Below are 12,974 nucleotides of genomic sequence, written 5' to 3'. Positions count from 1 at the left end.
TGACCAAATAATACTTGCATAGGGAAATCTCTTCCCTGATTTAGCCTTCTTGTATCTCTGCCACTTCCCACTGCAGCTCCCACTCACCCTCACCCCCCACCACCGCTGCTGCAGAGCCCAGGGCAGTTTCTTTCACCTTTCTGACCATCACCACTCTCAAAGGCGAGTCAAGCACAACTCTCATTGCGCCCACTGAGGCCTCCCTCCCACCACTGGCACTCTCAGCGGCAAGCCCAGTGTGGCTTCCAGTGGGCCCACAGAGGCTTTCCCCCATCATTGCTGCTCTTAGCAGTGAGCCTGGCACAGCTCTTGCAGAACCCATTGGGGCTTCTATGCTCCCATCACCACAGTCAGTGTTGAACCTGCCACAGCACTGAGAGGGCCTATTGAGGCTCCCCCCCCACACAATCATCCCCACTTCCAGCATCAAGCCAGGCATGGAGACTGGAGGGCCTGCTGAGGCTTTCCTTCCCCTCCCATTGCCCTTCTCAAAGGTGAGCCCAGCATGGCTCCTGGCAGGTGCACTTAAGTCCCTCTTTCCTCTTCACTGCTTTCAGCACTATGTCAGGTATGGCTCCAGGCAGCCCCCCGAGGCTTTCCCCACTGCTCTGCTGAGACTGACTAAGCTTCTTAGTCCCCCTTTACCCTGCTGACCCAAATGGAAGAAGAGGTTGTCTGCATTTTTGTTTTGTTTTATTTTTCATGAGGGGATTAAACCCACCAAATCCTTTCAGTTTTGACTGTATGAGCGTGTTCTCATCCAAATAACACACTTCTTTTTTGTTTACTAAGGAAATTTTTTTCTAACTTCAACTTTCCTATTTCCCAGATGACAATATATGTGCTGTGGGAGCATAAAGCGCAGCAGTGCCCAGCTCTTTGTCAACAATTTGGTATACTGACTTATGCAAAATGGAGGCATTTATACTTTTAAATTTCACACGTGTGCCAAATTGTACAATTGTACATAGTAACTAAGTTATAAATAATGCTTTTTAAGTTGTTAACTTGAGAAAAGAAGTTTACGTTTGATAACAAAACTACATATTTTCCCTAAATGTCTTTGCAAGGAGCAGAAAAGATGCCCCCTCCCCCTGGCCCATGGCTGCAAAATATCAAGAAAATTTGCATCTCTAGTCCCACTTCAACCCCAACAATCTTACTATAAGAAAAACTTCAATGAACTACCCTGAAGGTCTAACTACATGGTACATTTTCTTTGGGTCTTCCCTAGATCCATGCGATCAGACATTAGACTTCCCATTTGTCCAGTACTCATTGCAATATCCTGTTGATGCTCCTCCTATCCCTGCTGCTGCTCAACTGAGCAATGGAGGGAGGGAAGAATGACAGCAATGTTTCAATATCACAGAGGAAACCCAGAAGTAATGCCAGTAGCACTCTTGGAATCTTCCTGATCTCTAGTTTTTACTCTGATTGGGCAAAGTCCTACTGCCTTTAACAATGTAACAGGTTCCAGCTAGAAGCAATGTTAACGTGTCCCCAACATCCTTTTTTACTCATGCCCCGCTTTCAAAAATATCCCATTGGTTTCTAGTATACAATGGTTCCTGCAATGGCCCACACTTTTGGACACACTGAGAATTTTTTTTCCTCCAAAGGACAATCTGTCTGTCCCCTCAGAAACTGAGAAGCCCTTACTTTATGAGTGTAATCTGTGGGTGATGTTATTAAGGCATACAAATCTTGTCCCACCCTTAAATTCTAACCTATAATTGTCTAAGCCCATAGAATGTCTGACAATGAACCCTCTACAAATCACAATGTAGGACTCAGTTCCAGCCAAGCTGTGACTGGAAGTGAGTCCTGCCCAGAGATTGGCCCGACCTCCCTTCCCAAGACATGTGACCCTTAGGAAGCAGACCCCATCCTGTGTGCTGGACTCCATTCTGAGTCCAGCCTGCAGGATCAGGGCCCCACCATCCTTCCTAAGACTAATGGGCCTTGGGAAGTCAGATGGGGAGGGAAGTGGGCCCAATCCTATGTGCTGGACTCAGCACACAGGATTGGGCCTCCCACCTCCATTCCTTAGGATTGAGGGTGGGGGGAAAGCCCAATTTATTGAACAAATATATATATTAACTAGCAGTAAAACCCATTGTGCTAAACAAATGCAACAGGTGCTAGACAGCTGTTGGGGGCAGGCACAGCAGTGAATCTTTGGAAAGGAGATGGGGCTCAATCCTGCATGCTGGACATAGCTCGCTGAGTTCAGGATGCAGAATCAGGCCTCCCACCTACCTTCCCAAGATGGGTGGACCTCGGGAGGCGAGGTGGGGAGGAAAGTGGTCTCAATCCTGCGTGCTGAACTAAGTGGCACTACCTTCTCCAGTCAATAAGAAGCAATCTCTGTCTCTGTCTCTCTCTGTCTCTGTCTCTCTTTCTCTCTCATGCTTTTATAGTTAACTCTGCATATTCAGGATGGCTCTGCTCAGTTACACTTTAACAAAATCCTCAAATCTGTCATAGCACCTAACATGTACCTGGAGTTTTATGCTAGGAACTAAGTTTCAAGGCATATCAGGCCCAATTTGGATTGAAATCAATTCCCATATGGTTACTGTTATCATGATTCCAGACCATCTACAACATACAAGAGACAAAATGGTTGGAGAATTGGTAGAAGACACTGACTGCATTGCAGTCTCTTAGCCAGTAACAAACCTACAAATGCAAATGGAAATCTAAATAATTTAAATAAATATTTACTAGTAGTTGTCTTTAAAAAATAATAATATTGAAGAGTTTTAGAAATCCATTTAAGCTGTATTCCAATCTACTTTCGAAATACTAGGCTCACTCTACTTTCAAAAAAACTAGGCTCACTCAGTAGCCATCTTGAATGCATTAGGTATGTGGAGAGCAACCTTTGCTGAAAGTCAAAGTTACAGAGTATACATTTATAAATAGCTGTGCTTGACTTAGAAGTCAATAGGATTAGCCTCACACATCACTGCTTGGTGTGTCTCTAGTCTAAAGTCATACTCTTGTGGTTTATAATATGAGCTAAGCCCTCCAAGGCTAAGCTACAGTTTTACTCTAAATACATCTGCAAAAGAGCACTCTGGTCATGGATATAGATGCCGTCAACATTTGCAAACTTCAAGGCTTGATTTGAATATCCCTATTTTAATTTCATTTTTCTCTTGTGAAAATCAAATGGGTGAATCTGTATTTTTTTGCTATTTTCTATTTTCCTGGTGTCATTTCCTCCCTAATACACATTTAATGTTATCTGAGAGTCAATAAATTAGCATAATACATGTTAACATGCTCTGCAACATGTTGTTTAAAAAGTGTAAAAGAAATGAATAAAAAGTACCAATAAAAATGGTGATCAGACCAAAACCTGTCACAATTATGCCATATAGAATGAAAAGAAACAAAAATGGAATTTTTTCTATCATTAGCCTCGGCTACATCCCAAAGATCCAGATGCCACTGTTACAGCCTCTCTCAGAAAGAAAGAAAAAAACACAGCAGGACAGGAGTAACCATTGATCACAGAATGAGCAACTCATCTTACCAGTAAGAACTCTGCCCTCATTGGCTTCCACACAGTGGTTTTCCCCACACTTTCCTCTACAACCCACAGTGAATGTCATATGCTAGGGTAAAGTTTTTTTAAAAGGTAACTAATATAAGCAAATATGTCAGTTACTTTTAAAAAAACATGAACAATTCTCTGGTTGCACAGGGTGCATGTGTGAAGTAGCAGCTGCAGGTGAATGAGGCCATTCATGCAGCAGTGACAAGGAAAACAGACAATTAACAAGAAATGAGTCTTCTATTGGAGCTGGTGAGACTGTGTTACCTGACAGACCTTGGCTGATTGTCAAGGTTGTATTCTCTGAGGCCAGCTGCAGTTGCCCCTTTTATTGCAGTTCTCACGAAATAAATCTTAAAAGTTTCATTTCCACAACAAAGACCACAAAGATCCTTGGAAGAGCAATATGTCTGCTATTCAAATTTCTCAACATTCCATTCCCTAGAACATCCATTCTCATATACATGTGGATTACAGCAAGCATTTCATGATAGCTTTCTTAGAACCTAAAAGATCTCAGTTTCTCATTTCTGATGAAGGGAGCTTTGACTCTCGAAAGCTTGTACCCTGAAACTCTTGTTGGTCTTGAAGGTGCCATTAGACTTAAATCTAATTTGTTCCACTGCAGACCAACACAATGACTCTCTGAAATGCAGAACCTATTTGATTTCTTTTCTATTAACTCTTCTCTTGAAATGTCATTTGGGAATTCAGTTCACTTTTCTTCTACCCGCAGGAGGTACTCAGGAGGTCACAGGGTGGTCACAGGTTTAGAAAACATAGAATGCAGCATTAATCCCATGAGGACAGAAAGTGCTACAGGTGCTAAATGACCAGGACAAGATATTAGTTTCTGGATTAATCTGTGATTAGACAATGCAATTGAGGATGTTGTGGGTTTTCTGGGTTGTATGGCTGTGTTCCAGTAGTATTTTCTCCTGACGTTTCGCTTGCATCTGTGGCTGGCACACAGCCATACAACCTGGAAAACCCATAACATCCTAATGATTCTGGCCATGAAACCTTCGACAATGCAATTTTGCTCACAGACAACAAAGATCCTTGAAAGATCAATCTCAAGGTGGCAGATCTTAGTGTCTCAAAACTAGTGTGAAGTATACAACATATCCTCTTCAGTTCATCAGACGTACAATGCATAAACAGAAGAGGTGGAGTGACTACAACATCACTATAATGAATATGTCTGTAATGGTATGAACGACAATTTTGCAACATCTGTAACCATGAAACTCTATAGAGCTTTATTTGCTCCACAGTTTACGAATCCTGTCAATTAGACCTTCAGCAAGAGCCAGTCTCTGGAAATTGCTTTGAAAAAAATCCAAGAGTTTGCTTTCTAGATTAGAGAATGCCAGAGAAATAAACACTGAGCAACTCGCCCACTCAACAATCCAGCCTCTTGGCTTGAAGGCCACACAAATCAATCCAGCTCCTCTCCCTTTGCCACAAAAACATCAGCACAGCAGGACTGCAAATGTTTCTGGACAACTTTGAAATAAAATGTGTCAGATTACTCACCAGTAATGGTGTTTGAGGAGTGTGAGTCTGCTATTCCGTTCTGCCCACTAGATGAGGAGGCCAAACTGAGGTCAAAGTATTCCTTTATAGTCCTGGTGTTACCTACAAGAAACAAGACATAGAATCCAGTGCTTTGTTGTTTTCTACCAACAAATGGTGATCTAAGTAAATAATAACATATAATGACAATGGTTGACCTGCATTCATAATCATGCATTTTCATGACTAGATCAACCCCTGCTGAATATTATGAACTTTTGCCGATAGACGTTATGGCTTTACTTGGGTTTTTATTGCTCTTGCTGTTGTATTTTAAAATTCTTATTGTATTTTTAAAACTTGTGAGCTGCATTGAATGTCTTTTTGAGGAAGAAAGGCGGCACTGCAATTAAAAAGAAAGCAGGTGCTCTACAGGTCTGAGCCAGAGAAGTGTACATAGGGTATATATAGTGAACATAGGATGATAATACTCTTGATGACTCTCAGCTAAATGTGGGGTCTGATGCCACTAAAAAGGATTGTGTTTCAAGTGTTCTGAGATGGGCTGATAATACTTTGCATAATCCCCAATAATAAAAGCAGGACCTTAATATTTAATAAAGGAATGCCCTGAGTAGTCATTGGCAGGCAACCTACCTATTCACAAGCCTTGGTTTCTGAAGGTAAAAGGTGGGGACAGGGCCTTTTCCAGGGCTGCTTTGGCCTTTGAGAGGACTCTCAAAAACTGGTAGCAATGGGTTACATTTTTGTTGAATGACCCTTAAACTATTAGAAATGAATGGATAAAAAGGAATAACAGGACTGGGTATATTCTTTACCTTCATTTTAAATTTGTGAACAGGACATGTTGGATGCTCTGATAATGTATGGTTTCATTTTAGCAAAAATATTTCTTTTAAAAGAGAGGGCTCATTACTCATTAGGAAAACACCACTGATCTCAGTAGGGCTTACTCCCTAGTAAGTGTGCTTAGAATTGCAGCCCCAATCACAAATAATGCTGCACAATCAACTGATGAATATGAAGATGACGTGTTGGTTCTTCATTTATTTATAAACTGCCCTTTGATTGCAGCTCCTCAAGATGACTTACAACATCCTTTAATACCATGAAATTAAAAATTTGAAAACCAATAAAATCACAGCTAGATGGCATCACATTTTTTTACTTCCTTGTCTGGTGAGATGATATACCATAATGACAACAAGGTATCCTCTTTGACACCAGAGACTGTTGAGAAAACTCAGCAATGAAGGAATAAGAGGGGAAGTCCTCCTATGGATTAAAAACTGGTTGAGAAACAGGAAACAAAGAGTGGGTGTAAATGGGAAGTTCTCACAATGGAGAGATGTCGGGAGTGGTGTCCCCCAAGGATCCGTTTTGGGACCAGAGTTCTTTAACCTATTCATAAATGACCTGGAAGTAGGGGTGGGTAGCGTGGTGGCCAAGTTTGCAGATGATACCAAATTAGGTAGGGTGGTGAGAACCACAAAGGATTGCGAAGAGCTCCAAGCGGACCTTGATAAATTAGGTGAGTGGGCTCAGAAATGGCAAATGCAGTTCAATGTAGCAAAATGTAAAGTGATGCACATAGGGGCAACCAAAATCCAAACTTCACATCTGCGCTACAGGGGGTCAGTGCCTATCAGTCACTGAATAGGAAAGGGATTTAAGCGTCTTAGTTGAAGTAGTTCCATGAGAATATCAACTCCAATTACGTAACAGCTGTGAAAAAGGCAAAACTCTATGCTGGGGATCATTAGAAAAGGAATTGATAATAAAACTGCAAAGATTGTGGGTGCCCTTATATAAAGCAGTGGTGCGACCTTACTTGGAGTACTATTATCCAGTTCTGGTAAGCATCTCAAAAAGGATATTGAGGAGATAGAAAAAGTGCAGAGAAGGGCAACAAGGGATGATTGAGGGGACTGGAGCACCTTCCCTATGGGGAGGGGCTGCAGCGTTTGGCTCTCTTTAGTTTGGAGAGGAGGCGGCTGAGGGGGGATATGATTGAAGTCTACAAAATTATGCATGGGGTAGAAAATGTTGACAGAGAGAAATTTTTCTCTCTTTCTCATAATACTAGAACCAGGGGGCATTCATTGAAAATGCTGGGGGGAAGAATTAGGACTAATAAAAGGAAACACTTCTTCACGCAACGTGTGATTGGTGTTTGGATTATGCTGCCACAGGAGGTGGTGATGGTTAGCTTTAAAAGGGGCTTGGACAGATTTATGGAGGAGAAGTCGATTTATGGCTAACAATCTTGATCCTCTTTGATCTGAGATTGCAAATGCCTTAACAGACCAGGTGATCGGGAGCAACAGCCGCAGAAGGCCATTGTGTTCACATCCTACATGTGAGCTCCCAAAGGCACCTGGTGGGCCACTGCGAGTAGCAGAGAGCTGGACTAGATGGACTTTGGTCTGATCCAGCTGGCTTGTTCTTATGTTCTTATCCTATAGAAAATTGGAAATATCACCTTGACTTTTTTGTGTGCAAAATTCTGTCTTTCCAGAGTTGATCCACACATTCATGTATCATGTATGTGAACTACCTCCTTTGCAAATGTATTGTTTGAAGCAATGCCAGTATCCAAGTTCTGTCTGTGGTGTTTGACCTGTGGGGGCTGCTTCATACAATGTTGCTGAAAATACCTGATGAACAGACATGTATGAACTCATGGGTCTTAATGGGTAGGGTCTGAAATTGTGGATTGTCATCATTTCTACTCTCCAAACCCATTCACAGTTGAACAAAACAGGTTGCTGAGGCATCATTTGTTTGGGGAGTCTAGAAACAAAAGGCTAACAAAATGCCAACAGAAGGCACTTGCTGATGCAGATCATTACCACCTCTCCTTCCTGCCGCAAGCAGTGAGACATCTGAAAAGTCAATGAAAAGTATGAGACAGAAAAACCACCCAGCCAAGGAAGCTGGTGAGAAAGGAGGAGCTGGGCATAACCATCCCTTGCTTTGCTCTTGCACTGCAGGCAGAAGAGAAGACAGGGATGACTTCTTCTAGTGGTATCTCCTCACTACAACCTTCCCCACCCCATCCTGGTCATGCGCCTTTGGGTCCTGGGGAGTCTCAGGACCTCCAGTATCAACGTTGTGGAGGTTGCTGGAGGAAAGTAGAAGGCAGAAAAGAAGAAGAGTTTGAATTTACACCCCACTTTTCTCAACCGTAAGAAGTCTCAATGCAGCTTACAAACTCCTTCCTTTCTTCTCCCCACAACAGACACCTTGTGAGGTAGGTGGGGCTGTGAGAGTTCTGAGGGAATTGTGACTTGCCCAGGAGACTTCACATGTAGGAGTGAGGAATCAAATCCAGTTCTCCAGATTAGAGCCCATCTGCTCTTAACCACTACACTAAGGTGGCATGAGTGAATGCCCTTGAGTTGGCACTTAATTGATAGTATTCTGCATCTTCAAAAAATTAAGTGTTCACACTGTAATTTGAACGTCAACAGAAAAGATGCCAGCCCACATTGTTTACAACAAAATGTTAAGGTGGAAGGTTATCTCATCAGTCTGATATGCCAGACAAGGACTTCCTCCTGCCCCTTTGGTAACTGAAGACTGTGATCTGCAGGTGACTATGCTGTATCATTTCAGAACATGAGAACATGAGATAATATTTTGTAATTGAAAAATGATTTCAAAGAAACAGCAGGCCTTTTCTTGAGGAGGAAGATCTCTGATATTTTATATGTTGATTAGAGATCACCTCGTGATTACACAGACAGCCTTGGCAGAACCCCCTACAAACATAATACAATATATACATGCTCATTTGCCCCTTTGTTTGGGGGACATCTCTCATTAATACTACACTGAATTGTCAATTGTCCACACAGTCCCCCTCCCCTCACCCCACAGCAGCCTAGCTCTCCCTTTAACAGAGGCAATAAAATTTATTAAGCCTCTGCTGAAGGGATCACATAGCTGGCAACCCAACTCCTGCTCAAATGCTGCTGATCTGAAAAATAAATGGAAATAAAAGCATGTGAATGGACAGGATGTGAATGAACAGTTGAGACCTAAATCTGCTAATCAGCTCTTAAAGTCACACCTACAGAGCCAGTTTAAAAAATGGCAACTCTATTTGCAGTCCTTTCTTTCTACCCTAAGAGCACTGATGAAACACTTCTTCCGATATAACTACTAGTTCTTCCAGCACCTGGTGAATGATATTGTTGCTCTACTGAGTACCCCTTGACTTTTATGAAATTCAGAATTTGTGCTTCTTGATAGGCACAGAGGATAAACAGCCCTGGCTCTGGGGGAACATTTATGGCTCATTTTGCAGTGCAAAATATTTTTCTACCATGTCCAGTCCTGCCATAATATTGGATCATTTCAAATTAATATACTGCATGATTGCAGCTTTTTAAAAAAGGATATGCATTCACAAACCTGGGCACTCAAATCTGATAGGATCCTGAGCTGACAGCCCTTCCGCACATGCAGAATAATGCACTTTCAATCCTCTTTCAATACACTTTGAAGCTGGATTTTACTGTGCGGAATAGCAAAATCCACTTTCAAACAATTGTGAAAGTGGATTAAAAGTGCACTATTCTGCATGTGCGGAAAGGGCCACGTTAAGAGATCCTTTCTTTATGTCAGCTCTTTACATTATGGGATTTAATGGGAGAAGAGACATAATCCATTTCTCACATAGATTATTCAGAAGATGTTACTGAGAAGGGGTGAGTCAAGGTAGATGGACTCCCGTACATCTTTCTACACTATTATATTTTTGCCCACAATAAATATGCATTCAGTTCATTTCTAAGTTATTGTAGATATTATGCAAGTATTTGTTCAAGATTATGGAGGGGGATTTGAATTCGGACCATGAAGAGCTGAAGAGAAGGTAAGTCTCTCCTACCAGTTATTTCCTTGTTACCTATCTCCTCTCTCAACCACTGATGTTTAGCAAAGCCAACAGAGATGGGAGACTGGTGACTGGGTCTTCACCATCTTTCTTTGTTTGACCCAGACTTTCACATGAATTGAAACTCCATGTGACCTACTGCATGTACCAAGTAATAGGTGACATAACTCTTCAGTCATTGTATAGCCTTCAGGCTATACAATATTGCCACTTTTAATGGTTTAACCTTGCCCATGTTCTTTCTTGGTGCAACTGTAGTAGTACTAGTGCAGGTGGAAATAAAATAAATAAATGCTCAAAATCAACAAGGATCCCTCCCTAGCTCTTTGTCATTGTACTGATGGCTGAAAAATAAAGTCATAGTTTAATTCAACAGAAACTTTTAAATTATCTTCTTCTGCACTGAGCTATAGGTCTAGCCATCTTTTGCATTTTCTTGAAGGACCAGTAGAGCATTATGAGCATTCTAGCAACGCTGCATGCAGATGAAATATTACAGTATTAAAAAAGAAAAGGGACTTTTGTAGCACAATATTAAAGCAAAGTTAGCACTTGCTTTGACTAATTTTGCATAAAGGACCCACAGGCTTAAGTGTGCATTCTAGTTCAAGATATCGAGACTGTATACAACATGGGAGGCTGATTGAGAAGCCAGGAAGTCTTATTTTTCTAGTCTGTTGTACAATATACACTGTAATATTTATGCATTTGAAAAATTAATAAAACATTAAAATGAAGGGGTTAAATGTGCTATGAGAGACTCAGAAAGGAGATCAAATGGTGAAGTGGTTAAAAATCAAATGGGGAAATTAAAATGGGTAGTTCATCAACATATACAACTTTGTTTCTTCCGAAGTGGTAAGCCAAGAATGGACCCCAAATGTCTTTTCAGTACTTTCTATATCAGCAACAATTGCCAAGTTTAATATTTTAGTATAAGTGAATATGTTTATAACTCAGGAATGACAGCCTGCTGAATCAGCAATTCACTGAAATCCAAAATGGACCTTTGCCAGGCTGGAAAAATAATCTTCAAACTATGGGAAAATAGGCAGACCCCCACAGTTCTGACATAAATAATGTCATATGACACATGTAATTCTCTTCTCTTAAAAAGGGCAAAGAATGTGGAATGCCCATAGCCACACTGAATGGTGTCATCTGCATGACAGATTTCTCCCCATGAGGGACTTAAACACACAAAGTAGCCTTATTCTAATGGTGGAGTGGTTAAATCATTGGACTAGGGCTGGGTAGTTTAGCCCAGGATACAAACTGATTCTTACTCACTGGATGATCTTTAGCTAGGCACTTTCTCTCAGCCTGTGAGGATAAATTGGTAGAGGGGGAAGTCTTCCATACTACTCTGGGCTGCTAGGAGGAAAAATGGGGTAAAATGATAAGGGCATATCCATTTCTCCAGTACTCAAAGACTCTTGCTAGCTCAATAAATGACTGATTTTGTCCTTTATTTTGTTTTGCTTGAAAAAAATCTGATCCCTAGAATCAGGATTTTTTCATCAGCCCCACCCTATCATATATATTCATAAGTAAATACCAGTGAATTTATTTACCAATTTTTGCATCTGTTGCAGACAGGCAATTTAAGTATATGTTGCTTTAGAACCCATGTCATCTTTACATCACAAACAACAGTTTCATTTAATATTATTTTCCTCTTTTCCCCTTTCTGAATCAACATTCAAGTTTTCGAATTAGAAGCTTCTTCTGCTCTCTGAGGTCTGTGTAGTGGCCCTTATTGACAATATGTTCATTTTTGCCCTGCCATGGCAGGGAGGTGCCTTTTTTATTTTGCGTGTTGCACTTGCGTAGCTACGCAGGTGCAGCCGATCGTATCATGGGACAATCAGCATGGCTGCGGGGGTTCATTTCTGTATACCTGTATAGCTACACATGTGTTGCCAGATTTTTTTTTAAAAAGAGAGTAGTGTCTCCATGAGAAGGTTCAAAAGGAATTTGAATTGTTTCCATGTACTCGAATCACTGCCTGCATGGTTCCTTTATATTATAACGACTGCAACCCATTATACATTTGCTGCGTGGAATCCACGTCTAAGTCATATCTGTTTTAAGCTAGGATCCAGGAACAGGTTTCACATTTTTATTTGTGAAACAGAAAATTCACAATTATTTACAGTTTGCAACTATTTCCTTCATTTTGAAAAAAATAGTTTAACATCTGTCTTCAACAAAAGCAATAATTAGTGTGTTTTTTTCTGCACAAATTTCTAAGCAAAATAAGTCTCAGTACTTCAATGACGTATCACTGGAAAATGTATTGGGAAACTGAAAGAATCTTGCCATTCATTTAATAAGGGCAGAGATAATGTTTAAACCTTCTCTTATTTGTATGTTCGTTTGGTTGGTTATTTGGCTTTTTAGCTATGAAAGTTGCATGCTGCCTCTCCAGAGTCCTGCTCAAGATGGTTTACAAGTCAATACCATACCATAAAATTGTGATAAATTATGAATCTAAGAACTAAACAAACTATTTAAAAAGAAACCAGGGACATAAAATATCCAGAAAACCTAGACCAGAAGCAGACAGTAACAGAGGTGAAAAGATAAAACCCCTTAATTAAAGGCCTGGGTTAAAAAAATTTGATTTGCTACCTAAAAGAGTTCGGTAGTATGTGACAATTAAGTCTCAAAGGTAAGGGCTTTCCAAAGCTGAGGTACTGCCACAGAAAAATGCCCTTTGGAATGCTTTCCTTCCTGAGACTCGTTTGCTATCTACCATACTGTCTTTTAGATGCCAGACCAAAACATTATTTTTGCCCAGGCTTTGAAATAACATGGTTAATCTTTTCAGCTGTTTTATTCTTTCCTTCTGGCTAGAGGTCTGTTTTATGGATATTTTATGACATTTTTATGTCCCTGGATTGTTTTTAATGATAGACAGTGAATTGCTGTGTTATTTATTTATTTATTTCATCAAACTTA

The 12,974-nt window shown here is 40.7% G+C and overlaps 1 protein-coding gene across 1 annotated transcript in view; it reads right to left on the bottom strand.

Moving 5' to 3' along the window:
- Positions 1–12,974, bottom strand: part of RALY (RALY heterogeneous nuclear ribonucleoprotein) — a 288,082-nt gene that overhangs the window by 175,708 nt on the left and 99,400 nt on the right. Inside the window, exon 2 of the mRNA XM_048496649.1 lies at positions 5,108–5,209. The gene's annotated coding sequence lies outside the window, so the exon portion shown is untranslated. The remainder of the gene's footprint in view (positions 1–5,107; positions 5,210–12,974) is intronic.

Source organism: Sphaerodactylus townsendi, linkage group LG05 (assembly GCF_021028975.2).
Source record: "Sphaerodactylus townsendi isolate TG3544 linkage group LG05, MPM_Stown_v2.3, whole genome shotgun sequence".
Lineage (NCBI taxonomy): Eukaryota > Metazoa > Chordata > Lepidosauria > Squamata > Sphaerodactylidae > Sphaerodactylus > Sphaerodactylus townsendi.
This window is presented reverse-complemented; position numbering and strand designations above follow the sequence as displayed.